Source organism: Agelaius phoeniceus, chromosome 1 (assembly GCF_051311805.1).
Source record: "Agelaius phoeniceus isolate bAgePho1 chromosome 1, bAgePho1.hap1, whole genome shotgun sequence".
Taxonomy (NCBI): domain Eukaryota; kingdom Metazoa; phylum Chordata; class Aves; order Passeriformes; family Icteridae; genus Agelaius; species Agelaius phoeniceus.
This window is the reverse complement of record NC_135265.1, coordinates 58,622,301-58,640,020: the sequence shown is the minus strand read 5'-3', so window position 1 is coordinate 58,640,020 and position 17,720 is coordinate 58,622,301.

The window sequence follows — 17,720 nt, the reverse complement described above, 5'->3', positions numbered from 1 at the left end:
GCGAAGTAGCGGCTTCTTCGCGCACAGAGCATTGTGCCGGTCGTGGTGCGTTCCAGAGAGCGGCTTCTGCCGAAAGACGCCCGGGACCGGCGGTCGGCTTCGGAGAGCTCCTTATATTTTTCTTCTGCGTCTGCTGTCGCCTACAGCTGCGCAAAAATCTTTTCCACTATGTCTTGCATGGAGAAACTTTGCTAGTGCAGAAAACATCACCGATTGTGTTCTAGAAGTTGCACGGAGGTCTGCAGACTGTTTTGCAAGAAGTAGAAAAAGTTGTCCAAAACAGTTCCTAGTCGACCGGCATGTGAATGGAGAAGGCAAGAGAGTGGAAGGCGACTGTTTTCCACAAGTTTGCAAGCTGCGCACACAATGCCAGTGTACTGCGGCTTCGTTCTTCGCTTTTTGGAAGATGCCGCTCTCGCCGGCTCCTGGGGGCGAAGAAGCGGCTTCTACGCGCACAGAGCATTGTGCCGGTCGTGGTGCGTTCCGGAGAGCGGCTTCTGCCGAAAGACGCCCGGGACTGGCGCTCTGCTTCGGACAGCTCCGTATCTTCGTCTTCTGCGTCTGCTGTCCCCTACATCTGAACAAAAATCTTTTCCACTATGTCTTGCATGGAGAACATGTGCCAATGCAGAAAACATCACCGATTGTGTTCTAGAAGTTGCACGGAGGTCTGCAGACTGTTTTGCAAGAAGTCAAAAAAGTTGTCCAAAACACCTTATCGTCGACCGGCATGTGAATGGAGAAGGCAAGAGAGTGGAAGGTCACTGTTTTCCACAAGTTTGCAAGCTGCGCACACAATCCCAGTGTACTGCGGCTTCATTCTTCGCCTTTCGGAAGATGCAGCTTTCCCCGGCTCCTGGAGGAGAAGAAGAGGCTTCTTCGCGCACAGAGCATTGTGCCGGTCGTGGTGCGTTCCGGAGAGCATCTTCTGCCGAAAGACGCCCGGGAAGGGTGCTCTGCTTCGGAGAGCACCGTATCTTCGTCTTCTGCCCCTGCTGTCGCCTACCACTTAACAAAAATCTTTTCCACTATGTCTTGCATGGAGAAACTTTGCTAGTGCAGAAAACATCACCGATTGTGTTCTAGAAGTTGCACGGAGGTCTGCAGACTGTTTTGCAAGAAGTAAAAAAGTTGTCCAAAACAGCTCCTAGTCGACAGGCGTGTGAATGGAGAAGGCAAGAGAGTGGAAGGTCACTGTTTTCCACAAGTTTGCAAGCTGCGCACACAATCCCAGTGTACTGCGGCTTCGTTCTTCGCCTTTCGGAAGATGACGCTTTCCCCGGCTCCTGGGGGCGAAGAAGCGACTTCTTCGCGCACAGAGCGGAGAGCGGCTTCTGCCGAAAGACGCCCGGGACCGGCGCTCTGCTTCGGAGAGCTCCGTATCTTCGTCTTCTGCGTCTGCTGTCGCCTACATCTGAGCAAAAATCTTTTCCACTATGTCTTGCATGGAGAAACTTTGCTAGTGCAGAAAACATCACCGGTTGTGTTCTAGAAGTTGCACGGAGGTCTGCAGACTGTTTTACGAGAAGTGAAAGAAGGTTGTCCAAAACAGCTCCTCTTGGAGGGCGGCATGTGAATGGAGAAGGCAGGAGAGTGGAAGGCGACTGTTTTCCACAAGTTTGCAAGCTGCGCACACAATCCCAGTGTACTGCGGCTTCGTTCTTCGCCTTTCGGAAGATGCAGCTTTCCTCGGTTCCCGGAGGCGAAGAAGCGGCTTCTTCGCGCACAGAGCGGAGAGCGGCTTCTGCCGAAAGACGCCCGGGACCGGCGGTCGGCTTCGGAGAGCTCCGTATCTTCGTCTTCTGCGTCTGCTGTCGCCTACCGCTTAGCAAAAAGCTTTTCCACTATGTCATGCATGAAGAAACTGTGCCAATGCAGAAAACATCACCGATTGTGTTCTAGAAGTTGCACGGAGGTCTGCAGACTGTTTTGCAAGAAGTCAAAAAAGTTGTCCAAAACAGCTCCTCTTGAAAAAGAATGTTAATGGAGGGGGCAGGAGTGTGGAAGGCGACTGTTTTCCACAAGTTTGCAAGCTGCGCACACAATCCCAGTGTACTGCGGCTTCGTTCTTCGCCTTTCGGAAGATGACGCTTTCCTCGGTTCCCGGAGGCGAAGAAGCGGCTTCTTCGCGCACAGAGCGGAGAGCGGCTTCTGCCGAAAGACGCCCGGGACTGGCGCTCTCCTTCGGAGAGCTCCGTATCTTCGTCTTCTGCGTCTGCTGTCGCCTACATCTGAACAAAAATCTTTTCCACTATGTCTTGCATGGAGAACATGTGCCAATGCAGAAAACATCACAGATTGTGTTCTAGAAGTTGCACGGAGGTCTGCAGGGTGTTGTGCGAGAAGTACAAGAACGTTGTCCAAAACAGCTACTAGTCGATTGGCATGTGAATGGAGAAGGCAGGAGAGTGGAAGGCGACTGTTTTCCACAAGTTTGCAAGCTGCGCACACAATCCCAGTGTACTGCGGCTTCGTTCTTCGCTTTTTGGAAGATGCCGCTTTCCCCGGCTCCTGGAGGCGAATTAGCGGCGTCTTACGCACAGAGCATTGTGCTGGTCGTGGTGCGTTCCGGAGAGCGGCTTCTGCCGAAAGACGCCCAGGAGCGGCGCTCTGCTTCGGAGAGCTCCGTATCTTCGTCTTCTGCGTCTGCTGTCGCCTACCGCTTAGCAAAAAGCTTTTCCACTATGTCTTGCATGGAGAACATGTGTCAAAGCAGAAAACATCACCGATTGTGTTCTAGAAGTTGCACGGAGGTCTGCAGACTGTTTTGCAAGAAGTAAAAAAAGTTGTCCAAAACAGCGCCTCTTGAAAAAGAATGTTAATGGAGGGGGCAGGAGTGTGGAAGGCGACTGTTTTCCACAAGTTTGCAAGCTGCGCACACAATCCCAGTGTACTGCTGCTTCGTTCTTCGCTTTTTGGAAGATGCCGCTTTCCCCGGCTCCTGCAGGCGAAGTAGCGGCTTCTTCGCGCACAGAGCATTGTGCCGGTCGTGGTGCGTTCCGGAGAGCGGCTTCTGCCGAAAGACGCCCGGGAGCGGCGCTCTGCTTCGGAGAGCTCCGTATCTTCGTCTTCTGCGTCAGCTGTCGCCTACAGCTGCGCAAAAATCTTTTCCACTATGTCTTGCATGGAGAAACTTTGCTAGTCCAGAAAACATCACCGATTGTGTTCTAGAAGTTGCACGGAGGTCTGCAGACTGTTTTGCAAGAAGTAGAAAAAGTTGTCCAAAACAGTTCCTAGTCGACCGGCATGTGAATGGAGAAGGCAAGAGAGTGGAAGGCGACTGTTTTCCACAAGTTTGCAAGCTGCGCACACAATCCCAGTGTACTGCGGCTTCGTTCTTCGCCTTTTGGAAGATGCAGCTTTCCCCGGCTCCTGGGGGCGAAGAAGAGGCTTCTTCGCGCACAGAGCATTGTGCCGGTCGTGGTGCGTTCCGGAGAGCGGCTTCTGCCGAAAGACGCCCGGGACCGGCGCTCTGCTTCGGAGAGCTCCGTATCTTCGTCTTCTGCGTCTGCTGTCGCCTACCGCTTAGCAAAAAACTTTTCCACTATGTTTTGCATGGAGAACATGTGCCAATGCAGAAAACATCACCGATTGTGTTCTAGAAGTTGCACGGAGGTCTGCAGACTGTTTTGCGAGAAGTGAAAGAAGGTTGTCCAAAACAGCTCCTCTTGGAAGGGAATGTGAATGGAGAAGGCAGGAGAGTGGAAGGCGACTGTTTTCCACAAGTTTGCAAGCTGCGCACACAATCCCAGTGTACTGCGGCTTCGTTCTTCGCCTTTCGGAAGATGCAGCTTTCCCCGGTTCCCGGAGGCGGAGAAGCGGCTTCTTCGCGCAAAGAGCATTGTACCGGTCGTGGTGCGTTCCGGAGAGCGGCTTCTGCCGAAAGACGCCCGGGACCGGCGCTCTGCTTCGGAGAGCTCCGTATCTTCGTCTTCTGCGTCTGCTGTCGCCTACAGCTGCGCAAAAATCTTTTCCACTATGTCTTGCATGGAGAAACTTTGCTAGTGCAGAAAACATCACCGATTGTGTTCTAGAAGTTGCACGGAGGTCTGCAGACTGTTTTGCGAGAAGTGAAAGAAGGTTGTCCAAAACAGCTCCTCTTGGAGGGCGGCATGTGAATGGAGAAGGCAGGAGAGTGGAAGGCGACTGTTTTCCACAAGTTTGCAAGCTGCGCACACAATGCCAGTGTACTGCGGCTTCGTTCTTCGCTTTTTGGAAGATGCCGCTTTCCCCGGCTCCTGGAGGCGAAGAAGCGGCTTCTTACGCACAGAGCATTGTGCCGGTCGTGGTGCGTTCCAGAGAGCGGCTTCTGCCGAAAGACGCCCGGGACCGGCGCTCTGCTTCGGAGAGCTCCGTATCTTCGTCTTCTGCGTCAGCTGTCGCCTACCGCTTAGCAAAAAACTTTTCCACTATGTCTTGCATGGAGAAACTTTGCTAGTCCAGAAAACATCACCGATTGTGTTCTAGAAGTTGCACGGAGGTCTGCAGACTGTTTTGCAAGAAGTCAAAAAAGTTGTCCAAAACAGCTACTAGTCGACCGGCATGTGAATGGAGAAGGCAGGAGAGTGGAAGGCGACTGTTTTCCACAAGTTTGCAAGCTGCGCACACAACCCCAGTGTTCTGCGGCTTCGTTCTTCGCTTTTTGGAAGATGCAGCTTTCCCGGGCTCCTGGGGGCGAAGAAGAGGCTTCTTCGCCCACAGAGCATTGTGCTGGTCGTGGTGCGTTCCGGAGAGCGGCTTCTGCCGAAAGACGCCCAGGAGCGGCGCTCTGCTTCGGAGAGCTCCGTATCTTCGTCTTCTGCGTCAGCTGTCGCCTACATCTGAGCAAAAAGGTTTTCCACTATGTCTCGCATGGAGAAACTGTTGCAATGTAGAAAACATCACCGATTGTGTTCTAGAAGTTGCACGGAGGTCTGCAGACTGTTTTGCAAGAAGTCAAAAAAGTTGTCCAAAACAGCTCCTAGTCGACCGGCATGTGAATGGAGAAGGCAGGAGAGTGGAAGGCGACTGTTTTCCACAAGTTTGCAAGCTGCGCACACAATCCCAGTGTACTGCGGCTTCGTTCTTCGCCTTTCGGAAGATGCAGCTTTCCTCGGTTCCTGGAGGCGAAGAAGCGGCTTCTTCGCGCACAGAGCGGCGAGCGGCTTCTGCCGAAAGACGCCCGGGACCGGCGCTCTGCTTCGGAGAGCTCCGTATCTTAGTCTTCTGCGTCTGCTGTCGCCTACCGCTTAGCAAAAAGCTTTTCCACTATGTCTTGCATGGAGAACATGTGCCAATGCAGAAAACATCACCGATTGTGTTCTAGAAGTTGCACGGAGGTCTGCAGACTGTTTTGCAAGAAGTCAAAAAAGTTGTCCAAAACAGCTCCTAGTCGACCGGCATGTGAATGGAGAAGGCAGGAGAGTGGAAGGCGACTGTTTTCCTCAAGTTTGCAAGCTGCGCACACAATCCCAGTGTACTGCGGCTTCGTTCTTCGCTCTTTGGAAAATGCCGTTCTCCCCGGCTCCTGGAGGCGAAGAAGCGGCTTCTACGCGCAAAGAGCATTGTACCGGTCGTGGTGCGTTCCGGAGAGCGGCTTCTGCCGAAAGACGCCCGGGACCGGCGCTCTGCTTCGGAGAGCTCCGTATCTTCGTCTTCTGCGTCAGCTGTCGCCTACAGCTGCGCAAAAATCTTTTCCACTATGTCTTGCATGGAGAAACTTTGCTAGTGCAGAAAACATCACCGGTTGTGTTCTAGAAGTTGCACGGAGGTCTGCAGACTGTTTTGCAAGAAGTGAAAGAAGGTTGTCCAAAACAGCTCCTCTTGGAGGGCGGCATGTGAATGGAGAAGGCAGGAGAGTGGAAGGCGACTGTTTTCCACAAGTTTGCAAGCTGCGCACACAATCCCAGTGTACTGCGGCTTCGTTCTTCGCCTTTCGGAAGATGCAGCTTTCCCCGGCTCCTGGAGACAAAGAAGAGGCTTCTACGCGCACAGAGCATTGTGCCGGTCGTGGTGCGTTCCGGAGAGCGGCTTCTGCCGAAAGACGCCCGGGACCGGCGCTCTGCTTCGGAGAGCTCCGTATCTTCGTCTTCTGCGTCAGCTGTCGCCTACTGCTTCGCAAAAAGCTTTTCCACTATTTCTTACATGGAGAAACTGTGCCAGTGCAGAAAACATCACCGGTTGTGTTCTAGAAGTTGCACGGAGGTCTGCAGACTGTTTTGCAAGAAGTCAAAAAAGTTGTCCAAAACAGCTCCTAGTCGACCGGCATGTGAATGGAGAAGGCAGGAGAGTGGAAGGCGACTGTTTTCCACAAGTTTGCAAGCTGCGCACACAATCCCAGTGTACTGCGGCTTCGTTCTTCGCCTTTCGGAAGATGCAGCTTTCCTCGGTTCCCGGAGGCGAAGAAGCGGCTTCTTCGCGCACAGAGCGGCGAGCGGCTTCTGCCGAAAGACGCCCAGGACCGGCGCTCTGCTTCGGAGAGCTCCGTATCTTCGTCTTCTGCGTCTGCTGTCGCCTACCGCTTAGCAAAAAGCTTTTCCACTATGTATTGCATGGAGAAACTTTGCTAGTCCAGAAAACATCCCTGATTGTGTTCTAGAAGTTGCACGGAGGTCTGCAGACTGTTTTGCAAGAAGTCAAAAAAGTTGTCCAAAACAGCTCCTCTTGAAAAAGAATGTTAATGGAGGGGGCAGGAGAGTGGAAGGCGACTGTTTTCCACAAGTTTGCAAGCTGCGCACACAATCCCAGTGTACTGCGGCTTCGTTCTTCGCCTTTCGGAAGATGCAGCTTTCCTCGGTTCCCGGAGGCGAAGAAGCGGCTTCTTCGCGCACAGAGCGGAGAGCGGCTTCTGCCGAAAGACGCCCGGGACCGGCGCTCTGCTTCGGAGAGCTCCGTATCTTCGTCTTCTGCGTCTGCTGTCGTCTACATCTGTGCAAAAAGCTTTTCCACTATGTTTCGCATGGAGAACATGTGCCAATGCAGAAAATATCACCGATTGTGTTCTAGAAGTTGCACGGAGGTCTGCAGACTGTTTTGCGAGAAGTGAAAGAAGGTTGTCCAAAACAGCTCCTCTTGGAGGGCGGCATGTGAATGGAGAAGGCAGGAGAGTGGAAGGCGACTGTTTTCCACAAGTTTGCAAGCTGCGCACACAATGCCAGTGTACTGCGGCTTCGTTCTTCGCTTTTTGGAAGATGCCGCTTTCCCCGGCTCCTGGAGGCGAAGTAGCGGCTTCTTACGCACAGAGCATTGTGCCGGTCGTGGTGCGTTCCGGAGAGCGGCTTCTGCCGAAAGACGCCCGGGACGGACGCTCTGCTTCGGAGAGCTCCGTATCTTCGTCTTCTGCGTCTGCTCTCGCCTACCGCTTAGCAAAAAGCTCTTCCACTATGTCTTGCATGGAGAAACTTTGCTAGTGCAGAAAACATCACCGATTGTGTTCTAGAAGTTGCACGGAGGTCTGCAGACTGTTTTGCAAGAAGTAGAAAAAGTTGTCCAAAACAGCTACTAGCCGAAAGGCATGTGAATGGAGAAGGCAGGAGAGTGGAAGGCGACTGTTTTCCACAAGTTTGCAAGCTGCGCACACAATGCCAGTGTACTGCGGCTTCGTTCTTCGCCTTTCGGAAGATGCAGCTTTTCCCGGCTCCTGGGGGCGAAGAAGAGGCTTCTTCGCGCACAGAGCATTGTGCCGGTCGTGGTGCGTTCCGGAGAGCGGCTTCTGCCGAAAGACGCCCGGGACTGGCGCTCTGCTTCGGACAGCTCCGTATCTTCGTCTTCTGCGTCTGCTGTCGCCTACATCTGAACAAAAATCTTTTCCACTATGTCTTGCATGGAGAACATGTGCCAATGCAGAAAACATCACCGATTGTGTTCTAGAAGTTGCACGGAGGTCTGCAGACTGTTTTGCAAGAAGTCAAAAAAGTTGTCCAAAACACCTTATCGTCGACCGGCATGTGAATGGAGAAGGCAAGAGAGTGGAAGGTCACTGTTTTCCACAAGTTTGCAAGCTGCGCACACAATCCCAGTGTACTGCGGCTTCGTTCTTCGCTTTTGGAAGATGCCGCTTTCCCCGGCTCCTGGAGGCGAATTAGCGGCGTCTTACGCACAGAGCATTGTGCTGGTCGTGGTGCGTTCCGGAGAGCGGCTTCTGCCGAAAGACGCCCAGGAGCGGCGCTCTGCTTCGGAGAGCTCCGTATCTTCGTCTTCTGCGTCTGCTGTCGCCTACCGCTTAGCAAAAAGCTTTTCCACCATGTTTTGCATGGAGAACATGTGTCAAAGCAGAAAACATCACCGATTTTGTTCTAGAAGTTGCACGGAGGTCTGCAGACTGTTTTGCAAGAAGTAAAAAAAGTTGTCCAAAACAGCTCCTCTTGAAAAAGAATGTTAATGGAGGGGGCAGGAGTGTGGAAGGCGACTGTTTTCCACAAGTTTGCAAGCTGCGCACACAATCCCAGTGTACTGCGGCTTCGTTCTTCGCCTTTCGGAAAATGCAGCTTTCCTCGGTTCCCGGAGGCGAAGAAGCGGCTTCTTCGCGCACAGAGCGGAGAGCGGCTTCTGCCGAAAGACGCCCGGGACTGGCGCTCTCCTTCGGAGAGCTCCGTATCTTCGTCTTCTGCGTCTGCTGTCGCCTACATCTGAACAAAAATCTTTTCCACTATGTCTTGCATGGAGAACATGTGCCAATGCAGAAAACATCACAGATTGTGTTCTAGAAGTTGCACGGAGGTCTGCAGGGTGTTGTGCGAGAAGTACAAGAACGTTGTCCAAAACAGCTACTAGTCGATTGGCATGTGAATGGAGAAGGCCAGGAGAGTGGAAGGCGACTGTTTTCCACAAGTTTGCAAGCTGCGCACACAATCCCAGTGTACTGCGGCTTCGTTCTTCGCTTTTTGGAAGATGCCGCTTTCCCCGGCTCCTGGAGGCGAATTAGCGGCGTCTTACGCACAGAGCATTGTGCTGGTCGTGGTGCGTTCCGGAGAGCGGCTTCTGCCGAAAGACGCCCAGGAGCGGCGCTCTGCTTCGGAGAGCTCCGTATCTTCGTCTTCTGCGTCTGCTGTCGCCTACCGCTTAGCAAAAAGCTTTTCCACTATGTCTTGCATGGAGAACATGTGTCAAAGCAGAAAACATCACCGATTGTGTTCTAGAAGTTGCACGGAGGTCTGCAGACTGTTTTGCAAGAAGTAAAAAAAGTTGTCCAAAACAGCTCCTCTTGAAAAAGAATGTTAATGGAGGGGGCAGGAGTGTGGAAGGCGACTGTTTTCCACAAGTTTGCAAGCTGCGCACACAATCCCAGTGTACTGCTGCTTCGTTCTTCGCTTTTTGGAAGATGCCGCTTTCTCCGGCTCCTGCAGGCGAAGTAGCGGCTTCTTCGCGCACAGAGCATTGTGCCGGTCGTGGTGCGTTCCGGAGAGCGGCTTCTGCCGAAAGACGCCCGGGAGCGGCGCTCTGCTTCGGAGAGCTCCGTATCTTCGTCTTCTGCGTCTGCTGTCGCCTACAGCTGCGCAAAAATCTTTTCCACTATGTCTTGCATGGAGAAACTTTGCTAGTCCAGAAAACATCACCGATTGTGTTCTAGAAGTTGCACGGAGGTCTGCAGACTGTTTTGCAAGAAGTAGAAAAAGTTGTCCAAAACAGTTCCTAGTCGACCGGCATGTGAATGGAGAAGGCAAGAGAGTGGAAGGCGACTGTTTTCCACAAGTTTGCAAGCTGCGCACACAATCCCAGTGTACTGCGGCTTCGTTCTTCGCCTTTTGGAAGATGCAGCTTTCCCCGGCTCCTGGGGGCGAAGAAGAGGCTTCTTCGCGCACAGAGCATTGTGCCGGTCGTGGTGCGTTCCGGAGAGCGGCTTCTGCCGAAAGACGCCCGGGACCGGCGCTCTGCTTCGGAGAGCTCCGTATCTTCGTCTTCTGCGTCTGCTGTCGCCTACCGCTTAGCAAAAAACTTTTCCACTATGTTTTGCATGGAGAACATGTGCCAATGCAGAAAACATCACCGGTTGTGTTTTAGAAGTTGCACGGAGGTCTGCAGACTGTTTTGCGAGAAGTGAAAGAAGGTTGTCCAAAACAGCTCCTCTTGGAAGGGAATGTGAATGGAGAAGGCAGGAGAGTGGAAGGCGACTGTTTTCCACAAGTTTGCAAGCTGCGCACACAATCCCAGTGTACTGCGGCTTCGTTCTTCGCCTTTCGGAAGATGCAGCTTTCCCCGGTTCCCGGAGGCGGAGAAGCGGCTTCTTCGCGCACAGAGCGGAGAGCGGCTTCTGCCGAAAGACGCCCAGGAGCGGCGCTCTGCTTCGGAGAGCTCCGTATCTTCGTCTTCTGCGTCTGCTGTCGCCTACCGCTTAGCAAAAAGCTTTTCCACTATGTCTTGCATGGAGAACATGTGTCAAAGCAGAAAACATCACCGATTGTGTTCTAGAATTTGCACGGAGGTCTGCAGACTGTTTTGCAAGAAGTAAAAAAAGTTGTCCAAAACAGCTCCTCTTGAAAAAGAATGTTAATGGAGGGGGCAGGAGTGTGGAAGGCGACTGTTTTCCACAAGTTTGCAAGCTGCGCACACAATCCCAGTGTACTGCTGCTTCGTTCTTCGCTTTTTGGAAGATGCCGCTTTCCCCGGCTCCTGCAGGCGAAGTAGCGGCTTCTTCGCGCACAGAGCATTGTGCCGGTCGTGGTGCGTTCCAGAGAGCGGCTTCTGCCGAAAGACGCCCGGGACCGGCGGTCGGCTTCGGAGAGCTCCTTATATTTTTCTTCTGCGTCTGCTGTCGCCTACAGCTGCGCAAAAATCTTTTCCACTATGTCTTGCATGGAGAAACTTTGCTAGTGCAGAAAACATCACCGATTGTGTTCTAGAAGTTGCACGGAGGTCTGCAGACTGTTTTGCAAGAAGTAGAAACAGTTGTCCAAAACAGTTCCTAGTCGACCGGCATGTGAATGGAGAAGGCAAGAGAGTGGAAGGCGACTGTTTTCCACAAGTTTGCAAGCTGCGCACACAATGCCAGTGTACTGCGGCTTCGTTCTTCGCTTTTTGGAAGATGCCGCTCTCGGCGGCTCCTGGAGGCGAAGAAGCGGCTTCTACGCGCACAGAGCATTGTGCCGGTCGTGGTGCGTTCCGGAGAGCGGCTTCTGCCGAAAGACGCCCGGGACTGGCGCTCTGCTTCGGACAGCTCCGTATCTTCGTCTTCTGCGTCTGCTGTCCCCTACATCTGAACAAAAATCTTTTCCACTATGTCTTGCATGGAGAACATGTGCCAATGCAGAAAACATCACCGATTGTGTTCTAGAAGTTGCACGGAGGTCTGCAGACTGTTTTGCAAGAAGTCAAAAAAGTTGTCCAAAACACCTTATCGTCGACCGGCATGTGAATGGAGAAGGCAAGAGAGTGGAAGGTCACTGTTTTCCACAAGTTTGCAAGCTGCGCACACAATCCCAGTGTACTGCGGCTTCCTTCTTCGCCTTTCGGAAGATGCAGCTTTCCCCGGCTCCTGGAGGAGAAGAAGAGGCTTCTTCGCGCACAGAGCATTGTGCCGGTCGTGGTGCGTTCCGGAGAGCATCTTCTGCCGAAAGACGCCCGGGAAGGGTGCTCTGCTTCGGAAAGCACCGTATCTTCGTCTTCTGCCCCTGCTGTCGCCTACCACTTAACAAAAATCTTTTCCACTATGTCATGCATGATGAAACTGTGCCAATGCAGAAAACATCACCGATTGTGTTCTAGAAGTTGCACGGAGGTCTGCAGACTGTTTTGCAAGAAGTAAAAAAGTTGTCCAAAACAGCTCCTAGTCGACAGGCGTGTGAATGGAGAAGGCAAGAGAGTGGAAGGTCACTGTTTTCCACAAGTTTGCAAGCTGCGCACACAATCCCAGTGTACTGCGGCTTCGTTCTTCGCCTTTCGGAAGATGACGCTTTCCCCGGCTCCTGGGGGCGAAGAAGCGACTTCTTCGCGCACAGAGCGGAGAGCGGCTTCTGCCGAAAGACGCCCGGGACCGGCGCTCTGCTTCGGAGAGCTCCGTATCTTCGTCTTCTGCGTCTGCTGTCGCCTACATCTGAGCAAAAATCTTTTCCACTATGTCTTGCATGGAGAAACTTTGCTAGTGCAGAAAACATCACCGGTTGTGTTCTAGAAGTTGCACGGAGGTCTGCAGACTGTTTTACGAGAAGTGAAAGAAGGTTGTCCAAAACAGCTCCTCTTGGAGGGCGGCATGTGAATGGAGAAGGCAGGAGAGTGGAAGGCGACTGTTTTCCACAAGTTTGCAAGCTGCGCACACAATCCCAGTGTACTGCGGCTTCGTTCTTCGCCTTTCGGAAGATGCAGCTTTCCTCGGTTCCCGGAGGCGAAGAAGCGGCTTCTTCGCGCACAGAGCGGAGAGCGGCTTCTGCCGAAAGACGCCCGGGACCGGCGGTCGGCTTCGGAGAGCTCCGTATCTTCGTCTTCTGCGTCTGCTGTCGCCTACCGCTTAGCAAAAAGCTTTTCCACTATGTCATGCATGAAGGAACTGTGCCAATGCAGAAAACATCACCGATTGTGTTCTAGAAGTTGCACGGAGGTCTGCAGACTGTTTTGCAAGAAGTAAAAAAGTTGTCCAAAACAGCTCCTAGTCGACAGGCGTGTGAATGGAGAAGGCAAGAGAGTGGAAGGTCACTGTTTTCCACAAGTTTGCAAGCTGCGCACACAATCCCAGTGTACTGCGGCTTCGTTCTTCGCCTTTCGGAAGATGACGCTTTCCCCGGCTCCTGGGGGCGAAGAAGCGACTTCTTCGCGCACAGAGCGGAGAGCGGCTTCTGCCGAAAGACGCCCGGGACCGGCGCTCTGCTTCGGAGAGCTCCGTATCTTCGTCTTCTGCGTCTGCTGTCGCCTACAGCTGCGCAAAAATCTTTTCCACTATGTCTTGCATGGAGAAACTTTGCTAGTGCAGAAAACATCACCGGTTGTGTTCTAGAAGTTGCACGGAGGTCTGCAGACTGTTTTACGAGAAGTGAAAGAAGGTTGTCCAAAACAGCTCCTCTTGGAGGGCGGCATGTGAATGGAGAAGGCAGGAGAGTGGAAGGCGACTGTTTTCCACAAGTTTGCAAGCTGCGCACACAATCCCAGTGTACTGCGGCTTCGTTCTTCGCCTTTCGGAAGATGCAGCTTTCCTCGGTTCCCGGAGGCGAAGAAGCGGCTTCTTCGCGCACAGAGCGGAGAGCGGCTTCTGCCGAAAGACGCCCGGGACCGGCGGTCGGCTTCGGAGAGCTCCGTATCTTCGTCTTCTGCGTCTGCTGTCGCCTACCGCTTAGCAAAAAGCTTTTCCACTATGTCATGCATGAAGAAACTGTGCCAATGCAGAAAACATCACCGATTGTGTTCTAGAAGTTGCACGGAGGTCTGCAGACTGTTTTGCAAGAAGTAGAAAAAGTTGTCCAAAACAGCTCCTCTTGAAAAAGAATGTTAATGGAGGGGGCAGGAGTGTGGAAGGCGACTGTTTTCCACAAGTTTGCAAGCTGCGCACACAATCCCAGTGTACTGCGGCTTCGTTCTTCGCCTTTCGGAAAATGCAGCTTTCCTCGGTTCCCGGAGGCGAAGAAGCGGCTTCTTCGCGCACAGAGCGGAGAGCGGCTTCTGCCGAAAGACGCCCGGGACTGGCGCTCTCCTTCGGAGAGCTCCGTATCTTCGTCTTCTGCGTCTGCTGTCGCCTACATCTGAACAAAAATCTTTTCCACTATGTCTTGCATGGAGAACATGTGCCAATGCAGAAAACATCACAGATTGTGTTCTAGAAGTTGCACGGAGGTCTGCAGGGTGTTGTGCGAGAAGTACAAGAACGTTGTCCAAAACAGCTACTAGTCGATTGGCATGTGAATGGAGAAGGCCAGGAGAGTGGAAGGCGACTGTTTTCCACAAGTTTGCAAGCTGCGCACACAATCCCAGTGTACTGCGGCTTCGTTCTTCGCTTTTTGGAAGATGCCGCTTTCCCCGGCTCCTGGAGGCGAATTAGGGGCGTCTTACGCACAGAGCATTGTGCTGGTCGTGCTGCGTTCCGGAGAGCGGCTTCTGCCGAAAGACGCCCAGGAGCGGCGCTCTGCTTCGGAGAGCTCCGTATCTTCGTCTTCTGCGTCTGCTGTCGCCTACCGCTTAGCAAAAAGCTTTTCCACTATGTCTTGCATGGAGAACATGTGTCAAAGCAGAAAACATCACCGATTGTGTTCTAGAAGTTGCACGGAGGTCTGCAGACTGTTTTGCAAGAAGTAAAAAAAGTTGTCCAAAACAGCTCCTCTTGAAAAAGAATGTTAATGGAGGGGGCAGGAGTGTGGAAGGCGACTGTTTTCCACAAGTTTGCAAGCTGCGCACACAATCCCAGTGTACTGCTGCTTCGTTCTTCGCTTTTTGGAAGATGCCGCTTTCCCCGGCTCCTGCAGGCGAAGTAGCGGCTTCTTCGCGCACAGAGCATTGTGCCGGTCGTGGTGCGTTCCGGAGAGCGGCTTCTGCCGAAAGACGCCCGGGAGCGGCGCTCTGCTTCGGAGAGCTCCGTATCTTCGTCTTCTGCGTCTGCTGTCGCCTACAGCTGCGCAAAAATCTTTTCCACTATGTCTTGCATGGAGAAACTTTGCTAGTCCAGAAAACATCACCGATTGTGTTCTAGAAGTTGCACGGAGGTCTGCAGACTGTTTTGCAAGAAGTAGAAAAAGTTGTCCAAAACAGTTCCTAGTCGACCGGCATGTGAATGGAGAAGGCAAGAGAGTGGAAGGCGACTGTTTTCCACAAGTTTGCAAGCTGCGCACACAATCCCAGTGTACTGCGGCTTCGTTCTTCGCCTTTTGGAAGATGCAGCTTTCCCCGGCTCCTGGGGGCGAAGAAGAGGCTTCTTCGCGCACAGAGCATTGTGCCGGTCGTGGTGCGTAACGGAGAGCGGCTTCTGCCGAAAGACGCCCGGGACCGGCGCTCTGCTTCGGAGAGCTCCGTATCTTCGTCTTCTGCGTCTGCTGTCGCCTACCGCTTAGCAAAAAACTTTTCCACTATGTTTTGCATGGAGAACATGTGCCAATGCAGAAAACATCACCGGTTGTGTTTTAGAAGTTGCACGGAGGTCTGCAGACTGTTTTGCGAGAAGTGAAAGAAGGTTGTCCAAAACAGCTCCTCTTGGAAGGGAATGTGAATGGAGAAGGCAGGAGAGTGGAAGGCGACTGTTTTCCACAAGTTTGCAAGCTGCGCACACAATCCCAGTGTACTGCGGCTTCGTTCTTCGCCTTTCGGAAGATGCAGCTTTCCCCGGTTCCCGGAGGCGGAGAAGCGGCTTCTTCGCGCACAGAGCGGAGAGCGGCTTCTGCCGAAAGACGCCCAGGAGCGGCGCTCTGCTTCGGAGAGCTCCGTATCTTCGTCTTCTGCGTCTGCTGTCGCCTACCGCTTAGCAAAAAGCTTTTCCACTATGTCTTGCATGGAGAACATGTGTCAAAGCAGAAAACATCACCGATTGTGTTCTAGAATTTGCACGGAGGTCTGCAGACTGTTTTGCAAGAAGTAAAAAAAGTTGTCCAAAACAGCTCCTCTTGAAAAAGAATGTTAATGGAGGGGGCAGGAGTGTGGAAGGCGACTGTTTTCCACAAGTTTGCAAGCTGCGCACACAATCCCAGTGTACTGCTGCTTCGTTCTTCGCTTTTTGGAAGATGCCGCTTTCCCCGGCTCCTGCAGGCGAAGTAGCGGCTTCTTCGCGCACAGAGCATTGTGCCGGTCGTGGTGCGTTCCAGAGAGCGGCTTCTGCCGAAAGACGCCCGGGACCGGCGGTCGGCTTCGGAGAGCTCCTTATATTTTTCTTCTGCGTCTGCTGTCGCCTACAGCTGCGCAAAAATCTTTTCCACTATGTCTTGCATGGAGAAACTTTGCTAGTGCAGAAAACATCACCGATTGTGTTCTAGAAGTTGCACGGAGGTCTGCAGACTGTTTTGCAAGAAGTAGAAACAGTTGTCCAAAACAGTTCCTAGTCGACCGGCATGTGAATGGAGAAGGCAAGAGAGTGGAAGGCGACTGTTTTCCACAAGTTTGCAAGCTGCGCACACAATGCCAGTGTACTGCGGCTTCGTTCTTCGCTTTTTGGAAGATGCCGCTCTCGCCGGCTCCTGGAGGCGAAGAAGCGGCTTCTACGCGCACAGAGCATTGTGCCGGTCGTGGTGCGTTCCGGAGAGCGGCTTCTGCCGAAAGACGCCCGGGACTGGCGCTCTGCTTCGGACAGCTCCGTATCTTCGTCTTCTGCGTCTGCTGTCCCCTACATCTGAACAAAAATCTTTTCCACTATGTCTTGCATGGAGAACATGTGCCAATGCAGAAAACATCACCGATTGTGTTCTAGAAGTTGCACGGAGGTCTGCAGACTGTTTTGCAAGAAGTCAAAAAAGTTGTCCAAAACACCTTATCGTCGACCGGCATGTGAATGGAGAAGGCAAGAGAGTGGAAGGTCACTGTTTTCCACAAGTTTGCAAGCTGCGCACACAATCCCAGTGTAGTGCGGCTTCATTCTTCGCCTTTCGGAAGATGCAGCTTTCCCCGGCTCCTGGAGGAGAAGAAGAGGCTTCTTCGCGCACAGAGCATTGTGCCGGTCGTGGTGCGTTCCGGAGAGCATCTTCTGCCGAAAGACGCCCGGGAAGGGTGCTCTGCTTCGGAGAGCACCGTATCTTCGTCTTCTGCCCCTGCTGTCGCCTACCACTTAACAAAAATCTTTTCCACTATGTCATGCATGAAGAAACTGTGCCAATGCAGAAAACATCACCGATTGTGTTCTAGAAGTTGCACGGAGGTCTGCAGACTGTTTTGCAAGAAGTAAAAAAGTTGTCCAAAACAGCTCCTAGTCGACAGGCGTGTGAATGGAGAAGGCAAGAGAGTGGAAGGTCACTGTTTTCCACAAGTTTGCAAGCTGCGCACACAATCCCAGTGTACTGCGGCTTCGTTCTTCGCCTTTCGGAAGATGACGCTTTCCCCGGCTCCTGGGGGCGAAGAAGCGACTTCTTCGCGCACAGAGCGGAGAGCGGCTTCTGCCGAAAGACGCCCGGGACCGGCGCTCTGCTTCGGAGAGCTCCGTATCTTCGTCTTCTGCGTCTGCTGTCGCCTACATCTGAGCAAAAATCTTTTCCACTATGTCTTGCATGGAGAAACTTTGCTAGTGCAGAAAACATCACCGGTTGTGTTCTAGAAGTTGCACGGAGGTCTGCAGACTGTTTTACGAGAAGTGAAAGAAGGTTGTCCAAAACAGCTCCTCTTGGAGGGCGGCATGTGAATGGAGAAGGCAGGAGAGTGGAAGGCGACTGTTTTCCACAAGTTTGCAAGCTGCGCACACAATCCCAGTGTACTGCGGCTTCGTTCTTCGCCTTTCGGAAGATGCAGCTTTCCTCGGTTCCCGGAGGCGAAGAAGCGGCTTCTTCGCGCACAGAGCGGAGAGCGGCTTCTGCCGAAAGACGCCCGGGACCGGCGGTCGGCTTCGGAGAGCTCCGTATCTTCGTCTTCTGCGTCTGCTGTCGTCTACATCTGTGCAAAAAGCTTTTCCACTATGTTTCGCATGGAGAACATGTGCCAATGCAGAAAATATCACCGATTGTGTTCTAGAAGTTGCACGGAGGTCTGCAGACTGTTTTGCGAGAAGTGAAAGAAGGTTGTCCAAAACAGCTCCTCTTGGAGGGCGGCATGTGAATGGAGAAGGCAGGAGAGTGGAAGGCGACTGTTTTCCACAAGTTTGCAAGCTGCGCACACAATGCCAGTGTACTGCGGCTTCGTTCTTCGCTTTTTGGAAGATGCCG